A 7,262-nucleotide genomic window follows, 5' to 3' on the forward strand; every position below is an offset into this window, starting at 1 on the left:
CTGACAACCACCATTTTTTCCCATTCTCTGCCGAAAGCAAGTGTTTATGTGTTTTATTTCTCCTTGGAGGAGTTTGTTTGGAATTCGTGTTACTCAGTTGCCTCGTGAACTGAGCTCTTTGATGTTCTCAAAAAGAGTTATCATTTTTTAAAGGTTTTTAAAAGGGTTGGAAATCTTTTTTTTTTTTTTTTTTTTTGTAGTTTTATACATCCCAAGGGGAAGTGGGAGTTGCATACAGATTTAGGACCAATACCTGCTGCCATGCCTGGTGTTTCCAAGCCCTAAGACTTTTCTGGGAAAATTATTTAAAAAATTAGTTCACATGTTATCAACATCTCCGTCTTCAGCAACTTTGTTCGCAACTTCCCCTGGTTTGCTAAGTCACTGAGGAAAAAGCATCTCTGTTTTTAATCTTCCAAAAATTCAATGGTCTCATTTATCGTTACTTTTTCCATAGTCTTTATCCTTGTGAATTTTCTTTTAACTAATTTTTGTTGGAGTATAGTTGATTTACAATGTTGTGTTAGTTTCTGTTGTGCAGCAAAGTGAATCAATTATCCACGTACATATATCCGCTCTTCTTAGATTCTATTCCCATATAGGTCATTACAGAGTATTGAGTAGAGTTCCTTGTGCTATACAGTAGGTTCTTGTTAGTTATCTATTTTATATATAATAGCATGTATATGTCAGTCCCAATCTCCCAATTTATCCCCTCTCTTTTCCCCCTTCATAGCCATAAATTTGTTTTCTACATCTGTGACTCTACTGTTTTGTAGTTTCATTTGTACCATTTTTTTTAGATTCCACATATAAGAGATATCATATGATATTTGTCTTTCTATCTGACTTACTTCACTCAGTATGACAATCTCTAGGTCCATCTTGTGAGTTTTTAAAAAACTTTTTTATTCCTTTATTATCAGTTTATTTGGGTTTGGGGAGGGAGTGAAACTAAATATACATTTTCATTCTGTCATGTTTATATTGGATAGCTGAACGCAACTTATGTGGAGACTGAACCATGACGTGACTTAGCTTTATGTAGCTAAACTACATAAAGCTTTTTTTTAAAAATAAATTTATTTATTTATTTTTGGCTGCATTGGGTCTTCATTGTTGTGCGTGGGCTTTCTCTAGTTGTGGCGAGCAGGGGCTATTCTTCGTCACAATGTGCAGGCATCTCACTGCAGTGGCTTATCTTGTTGCAGAGCACGGGCTCTAGGCACACAGGCTTCAGTAGTTGTGGCATGCAGGCTCAGTAGTTGTGGCTCACGGGTTTAGATGCTCTGTGGCATGTGGGATCTTCCCGGACCAGGGATCAAACCTGTGTCCCCTGCACTGGCAGGCGGATTCTTAACCACCGTGCCACCAGGGAAGTCCCTTTTATTTTTTTACAGAACATGGATTTTTAATGAATTTCATACTGCAGTGAAGACACTGAACACTTAAAAATAATTACATCAACACAATAAAAACATCTGCTTCTACACAACACTTATAAATGCACACTTTTCCCCCAAAAGAAACTTTTTTTTCACAGATTTAAGCAACAGATGATTTACATACATTATTTACTTTATTATTTTAAGAAAAGAAATTATTTTAAAACACTGATATTTTAATTTTTAATAACAATGAGGCATCTCTCAACAAACCTCTATACCTAAGTATACTGGGACACTACTGTTGGGAATTACTGAGCCAGTCAAACAGCTTAGGAATTTTTGCTAAACTTTCCATTTTATTTTCCTATGTAACTGTTTCTTTTTTCTTTTTTAGCTTGAATTATTGAGGACATTTTCTCAGCTCTTCATTTGGCTCATAAGCTCTCTATTTTCTGACTAACCATTGGTATGTAAGTTGTTCATGGGGTGTGATTGGACTCTTTTTGGTCAACACCATTTGGAGACTAGTGATACTCATCTAACAAAAGATTGAAGGCCAAAGACCTCAGGGTTCTTCGGTGAAGGCCCTAAAATGAGGGTGTCAGGCTGTAAGTGGGCATGTTTCCTCTCTTCTTAGGGAACTACAATTTCTCTCCTTTGTCTTAGAGTTCAAGTGGTCTTACAGCTTATTAGTAAAGAGAAGTTATTCAGATATTTCTCATTTAAGACATCTTCCAGCAGTCTGGAGGTCAAGAAAATCTTAATAAGTCAGTCATATTTTATAGTTTTATTCACTAAGATTTATTAAGATGAAGTGGATTTCTATGAGTCTCTCTATTGCAAATACAAAATGAAATATTTTTTATCATGGTAGAAGACACATAATACAAAACTAAAATGAACTATTTTTTAACATGAAAAACGTGTACAGCCTTTGTAGAGTCCCTTCCCCTCTCTGGGCCTCAGTGTCTTCAATTATAAAATGAGCTTCTAGGACTAAATAATTTCTGAGGTTCCATTTGTTATTTTTTTTAGCAGTTTTATTGAGATGTAATTCACATACTATATAATTCACCTCATTAAAGTGTACAGTTTGATGGTTTGGGGTGTATTGCATTGTTAATTTTTTTAGTTGTGGTAAATATATAAATATAAAACACAAAACATAATATAAAATACATACACACAAAATATAAAACATAAAATTTCTCTTTTAACCATTTTTAACAATGTAAGTGTATAATTCAATGGCATTAATTGCATCCACAGTGTTGTGCAACCATTATAACTATTTCAAAAACTTTTTTTTATTATTCCCAAATAGATAATTCTATTCTAGATAAAACTCTACAAAGACCCTCAAACCCAAACTGGAAAAAGACTAATTTAAATTCCCAATCCCAGTGTTATTAGGTCTGTTATGTGCTATTACGCATTTATGTACACTCTGAGTGTTTTCTAAGCCCCATCACAGGCACATTAATGGCTCTAAAGAAAGTCAGAGCAAAAGGGGAGAATGAAATGTGGGTTTTAGTTGGATCTTGTAATTGTGAGCCACCAGAGAGTCTTCATACTCCCGTCAGCAGGTTTCAGTTAACTTTCAAATTAAGCCAGATGGCTTTCAAAAAATATCCACTACCAATTGGTGAATTTGGGAGCTTTTGGAGGCTGTATCCACACATTCTCTTCAGGAAGTGACTGGAAAGCTGTTACGGATACCCCTGCTGAGAGAGGCTCCACATGTCCCTGAATATTCCTTCAGGGTTTGTGAGTTGTTCATAGCACAAGAACTGGCTGAAATTTTCCTTACACATTGCAGTACCTTCTTTGGATTGTTGCTGGATTAATATCTCCATGAGATCAGAGAGAAATAAAACTAGAGAAGTTGCATCTGTTTGTACATTGACCACATAAATTAAACTTGCTGTCCTTGTGAAATGGAGCAGGACCCTATGGTCCTTGCCTGCCATGTCCTCAGCCTGCCTTTTGTCTGTGAAAAAACTTCAGCCAAAGAATAAGTTTAATCAGAGAAATGAGAAAATGCAGAAACAAAGGAAAACGGCCAAAGGAGACCAAATAATAATAATAATGTAGTCATTAAGCATAGTCAAAGACCTATAGTTCCTCCTCAAGTGCTACAGATAATATTCTGAGCCATATACTGTGAGCTGTCTTACAGATATTGAAACCCCCACTGGGTGGAAGAAGGTAACTACATGATGACTAGACTGCAGCCATGACATAAGCTGCCACAATTCCAAGAATTTGCCTCAAAGAAATGGAAACAAACTGACCCTGGAACTGAAGACTAACTGTACCTAACACAATCAAGATGACACTGGTCAGACCACCGATGACCAATTTCAAGATGACTGTCAGAGCTGACTGTGCTGTTTCTGCATGTAGCCCCCTCCTTCTGTCTATAAAAGCTCTTGTCCACTGGTTGTTGGGGGGGAGGGGAAAGGAGGAGTTGGCCTTTGGACAGGAGTCTGCATGCGCCCTCCCCCCACAACCTCCATTGCCGGCATCCAAAATAAAGCAAACTTTCCTTTCCACCAGCTTGCCTTTTTATTGGCTTTTGAGCGGCAAGCAGCCAGACCCCACTTTCAGTTACACTTGGAGTTGCCATCTCCTTCCTTCCTTGTTCTTTCTAAAGTCTCTCAGGGACACTGCTCCATCCATTATTATCCAGAAATTGCACCAGTGAGTAGAAGGCTTAGGGAAGTGAGTTCAGCTGCCCTAAAATAACATGAGGTGCCTTTTTAGACAGTAAATTCTCCACCACTGGGTGTTCAAGAAAATATTGGATCATTAGGTATCAAAGATATGGAGGATTGTTCATGGAGGTGGTAGGACATTGAGAAGGATGATCAATAAGTTTCCTTCAAATTCTGAAATTGTAAGACATTGTGGGTAGTGTTGCATAGTGGTAAAGAATTTGGGCTTAATCATACAGACCTAGATTCAAATTCTGGATCCTTTACTTAATTAGCTATGTAGCTTTTTTTTTTTTAATATTTATTTATTTGGCTTCATCGGGTCTTAGTTGCAGCACACGGGATCTTCATTGCGGCATCAGGGATCTTTCGTTGCAGCGTGCAGTCTTCTTTCTAGTTGTGGTGCACAGGCTCCAGAGTGCGGGCTCAGTAGTTGCAGCACGTGGGCTCTCTAGTTGTGGTGTGCGGGATCTAGAGCATGTGGGCTTAGTTGCCCCCGTGGCATGTGGGATATTAGTTCCCTGACCAGGGATCGAATCCACGTCCCCTGCATTGGAAGGCGGATTCTTAACCAATGGACCACCAGGGAAGTCCCCACTATGTAGCTTTAAGCAAATTATTTTACCTATTTTTATACTATCTTCATCAGTAAAATGAGTATAATCATAAGATTAAATAAATTCATGCAGGGGAAGGCTTAGAACAAGTGTTTGGCAGTTTAATGCATACTTAGTAAATGTTAAGCATTATTGTGATTTTTATAAAAATAGTAAGAGCCACAGCTTTTGAAAAATGAATTGAAAGTTCTGTGCTTATAACCTAGCCCTGCTTCTCAATATCCATATGACTCTGGGCAAATCACTTCACATGTTTGGGCCTTGGTTTCCTAGATACCCTTTCTTTTAAGACTCCTGAAGTGTCTTTCTTTCTTTCTTTCTTTCTTTCTTTATTTCTTTCTTTCTTTCTTTCTTTCTTTCTTTCTTTCTTTCTTTCTTTCTTTCTTTCTTTCTTTCTTTCTTTCTTTCTTTCTTTCTTTCTTTCCTTCCTTCCTTCCTTCCTTCCTTCCTTCCTTCCTTCCTTCCTTTCTTTCTTTTTCTTTCCCTCTCTCTCTCTCTCTCTCTCCCTCCCTCCCTCTCTCTCTCTCTCTCTTTCTCTCTCTCTTTCTCTCTCTCTTTCTTTCTTTCTTTCTTTCTTTCTTTCTTTCTTTCTTTCTTTCTTTCTTTCTTTCTTTCTTTCTTCTTTCTTTCTTCTTTCTTTCTTTCTTTCTTTCCTTCTTGTCAAAAGACTAAGATGATTTTTATGGGATGGTAGTTTCTTAGGAACATTAAAAGACTGAAAGGCAGCCTGGCCTTATGGGCAAAGTACTGAACCAGGTGTTCAGCCTCTGCTTTGACTATTGAGATATTAATTTCGTGCTGTCTTGATATGCAACCTTATACCACTGTTTGATAACTCTGTGGCTAGGTTTGTCCAACAAAATTGGAGATAACAGGGCTTCCCTGGTGGCGTGGTTGAGAATCTGCCTGCCAATGCAGGGGACACGGGTTCGAGCCCTGGTCTGGGAAGATCCCACATGCCGCGGAGCAACTGGGCCCGTGTGCCACAATTACTGAGCCTGCGCGTCTGGAGCCTGTGCTCCGCAACAAGAGAGGCCGCGATAGTGAGAGGCCTGTGCACGGCGATGAAGAGTGGCCCCCTCTTGCCACAACTAGAGAAAGCCCTCGCACAGAAACGAAGACCCAACACAGCCATAAATAAATAAAAAATAAATAATAAATTGCCATATCTTTAAAAAAAAAAAAAAATTGGAGATAACCACCTCTGCCTTCTCTTTGCCAGCAAGGAATGGTTTGAGGTAGAGTGGGATAAATTTATTAAAGCAATTTGGGGACTTCCCTGGTGGTCCAGTGGTTAAAACTTTGTGCTCCCAATGCAGGGTGCCTGGGTTTGATTCCTTGGTCGGGGAACTAGATCCTGCATGCTGCAACTAAAAGATCCCACATGCCGCAACTAAAAGATCCCGCATGCCGCAACGAAGATCCCGTACGCAACAACAAAGATCCTGCATGCCCCAACTAAGACCAAGCGCAGCCAAATAAATAAATAAATAAATATTTTTTTTTAAAAAAAAGCAGTTTGATTTTCGTTGAAATAAAATGGCCTTTGCTAAATTTAAGGTCATATTATTTTTATGAGCTAGAAAATCACTTGGGAATCTATAATTGAAAAGGTTAAATCATCTCACTTTTTATATCAAAATTGAGATCTCTGAGAGTGCTTGAAGAGGGATGCTAATTTTTTATTTAACAAGGAGAGTGGAGCCATCGATGATCTATTACCCTTTCGTTGTTGTTGCCATTAAACATCAGTTTTCCTGCCTCTATATAGGAATTCTTAGAGTGTATTGTTTGCTTTTTGGACAATTTTTGATTCTACTCTTGTGAAACTGGGCTTCTCAGTTCTCGTTCTTATGTTACCCCTTGTGAGATTCCTAATCCACTGGAAAGCTGTGGGAGTGCTAAGGATGGAGAGAATGGTGGAGGTGGTGGTTAAGTCTTCTATTGTATCTAGACTTTATAATGATTGGGTCATGAGCAAGAAGAGGGAGTTATCCAAATCTTACAGGATCAACTGGGGTGTTTCTCCTGAGATTCATATGGGGAATTTGAGTAAGCTGACATCCAAGAGGGTTGAGCTTGTACCCAGATGAGGGGAGGGGGAAGAGCACAGGTAGGTAATAAAAAAAGAGGAGAGCTTGAAGAGTCTATGTAGAGAGGCTCAAATGTCCATCTATGCATGGGAGATCTGATGTCTCTGCCTCATTCCCTGGGTATCTCTCTCTCCCATAATTCCAAAACCAATTTTCTAATCCATACTTCTCTATGGGGCCCCAACCCAAGATATCCAACTGTGCGTTGTCCAACAGTTACCTCATACATGTCCCATACTGGACTTAAGAACTTTCTGTACCTCAAGCTGTTCTTCCTCTTGTATTTTAATCTCTTAGTTCAATCAGCCATCCAAATACCCAAGCTAAAAAATCTGCAGCCATCCTCAACAATTCCTTCTCCTTGACCCTGCACCACTCATTCAGTAGACATTTACTTACCATTTACTACGTACCATTGCTAGATATTGTGCTGTAACAGGAGAGACA

The sequence above is a fragment of the Balaenoptera physalus genome (assembly GCF_965194825.1).
Source record: "Balaenoptera physalus genome assembly, chromosome: 7".
NCBI classification, from domain to species: domain Eukaryota; kingdom Metazoa; phylum Chordata; class Mammalia; order Artiodactyla; family Balaenopteridae; genus Balaenoptera; species Balaenoptera physalus.